Source organism: Heloderma suspectum, chromosome 8, assembly GCF_057233095.1.
Source record: "Heloderma suspectum isolate Gila_16-S chromosome 8, 16-S_ref, whole genome shotgun sequence".
Taxonomy (NCBI): domain Eukaryota; kingdom Metazoa; phylum Chordata; class Lepidosauria; order Squamata; family Helodermatidae; genus Heloderma; species Heloderma suspectum.
The window spans coordinates 48,792,501-48,794,912 of NC_139465.1; positions in this window are offsets into that span (position 1 = coordinate 48,792,501).

Here is a 2,412-nt window from a genome sequence, read left to right on the forward strand (position 1 = left end):
GCTTGGGGTTAGGGTTAGAATTAGGGTTAGGTTTGGGTTTAGGGTAAGGAATAGGTTTAGGGTTGAGTTAGGGTTAGGGTTAGGGTTAGGGTTGGGGTTAGGGTTAGTGTTGGGGTTGGGGTTAGTGTTGGGGTTGGGGTTAGGGTTAGGGTAAGGGTTGGGGTTAGGGTTAGGGTTAGGTTTAGGTTTAGGGTTGGGTTAGGGTTAGGGTTAGGGTTAGGGTTAGTGTTAGGGTTCGGGTTAGGGTAAGGGTTAGGGTTGGGGTTAGGGTTAGTGTTAGTGTTAGGTTTAGGGTTGGGTTTAGGTTTAGGGTCAGGTTTAGGGTTAGGGTCGGGGTTAGGGTTAGGGTTAGGTTTGGGGTTAGGGCTAGGGTTGGGGTTAGGTTCAGGGTAAAGGTTGAGTTAGGGTTAGGGTTGGTTTTAGGTTTAGGGTTAGGGATAGGGTTGGGGTTGGGTTTCGGGTAAGGAATAGGGTTGGGGTTAGGGTTAGGGTTAGGGTAGGGTTAGGGTTAGGGTTGGGGTTGGTGTTAGGGTTAGGGTTGGGGTTGGGGTTGGGGTTGGGGTTAGGGTTAGGATCAGGGACAGGGTTAGGGTTAGGGTTAGTGTTGGGGTTAGGGTTGGGGTTACGGTTAGGGTTGTGGTTAGGGTTAGGTTTCGGGATAGGGTTAGGGTTGGGTTAAGGTTAGGGTTAGGGTTAGGGTTAGGGTGAGGCTGAGGGTTAGGGTTAGGGTTGGGGTTAGTGTTGGGGTTTGGGTTGGGGTTGGGGTTAGGGTTAGGGTTAGGTTTAGGTTTAGGGTTGGGGTTAGGGTTGGGGTCAGGGTCAGGGTTAGGGTTAGGGTTAGTGTCGGGGTTAGGGTTGGGGTTACGGTTAGGGTTGGGGTTAGGGTTAGGTTTCGGGTTAGGGTTGGGTTAAGGTTAGGGTTAGGGTTAGGGTGAGGCTGAGGGATAGGGTTAGGGTTGGGGTTAGTGTTAGGGTTAGGGTTGGGGTTAGGGTTAGGGTTAGGTTTAGGGTTGGGGTTAGGGTTAGGTTTAGGGTTTGATTGGGGTTAGGGTTAGGGTTAGGGTTGGTGTTAGATTTAGTGTTAGGGTTAGGGTTGGGGTTAAGGTTAGGTTTAGGGATGGGGTTGGGGTAAGGATTAGGGTTGGAGTTAGGGTTGGGGTTAGGGTTAGGGTAGGGTTGGGTTCAGGGTTAGGGTTAGGGTTCGGGTTAGGGTTAGTGTTAGGTTTAGAGTTGGGGTTAGGGTTAGGGTTGGGGTTAGGGTTAGGGTTAGTGTTGGGGTTGGGGTTAGGGTTAGAGTTAGGGTTAGGTTTGGGTTTAGGGTAAGGAATAGGGTTAGGGTTGGGTTAGGGTTAGTGTTAGGGTTAGGGTTGGGGTTAGGGTTAGTGTTGGGGTTGGGGTTAGTGTTGCGGTTGGGGTTAGGGTTAAGGTAAGGTTTGGGGTTAGGGTTAGGGTTAGGTTTAGGGTTGGGTTAGGGTTAGGGTTAGGGTTAGGGTTAGTGTTAGGGTTAGGGTTAGGGTAAGGGTTAGTGTTGGGGTTAGGGTTAGTGTTAGTGTTAGGTTTAGGGTTGGGTTTAGGGTTAGGGTCAGGGTTAGGGTTAGGGTCGGGGTTAGGGTTAGGGTTAGGTTTGGGGTTAGGGCTAGGGTTGGGGTTAGGTTCAGGGTAAAGGTTGAGTTAGGTTTAGGGTTAGGGTTGGTTTTAGGTTTAGGGTTAGGGATAGGGTTGGGGTTGGGTTTCGGGTAAGGAATAGGGTTGGGGTTAGGGTTAGGGTTAGGCTAGGGTTAGGGTTAGGGTTAGGGTTGGGGTTGGTGTTAGGGTTAGGGTTGGGGTTGGGGTTGGGGTTGGGGTTAGGGTTAGGGTCAGGGACAGGGTTAGGGTTAGGGTTAGTGTTGGGGTTAGGGTTGGGGTTACGGTTAGGGTTGTGGTTAGGGTTAGGTTTCGGGTTAGGGTTAGGGTTGGGTTAAGGTTAGAGTTAGGGTTAGGGTTAGGGTGAGGCTGAGGGTTAGGGTTAGGGTTGGGGTTAGTGTTGGGGTTAGGGTTGGGGTTAGGGTTAGGGTTAGGGTTAGGTTTAGGGTTGGGGTTAGGGTTAGGTTTAGAGTTTGATTGGGGTTAGGGTTAGGGTTAGGGTTGGTGTTAGGTTTAGTGTTAGGGTTAGGGTTGGGGTTAAGGTTAGGTTTAGGGATGGGGTTGGGGTAAGGGTTAGGGTTGGAGTTAGGTTTGGTTTTAGGGTTAGGGTTGGGGTTGGGGTTAGGGTTAGGGTTAGTGTTAGGTTTGGGGTTAGGGTTAGTGTTAGGTTTAGGGTTGGATTTAGGGTTTGGGTCCTGGTTAGGGTTAGGGTTAGGGTTGGGGTTAGGGTTAGGGTTAGGGTTAGGATGGGGTTAGGTTTAGTGTTGGGGTTGTGGTTAGGGTTAGGGT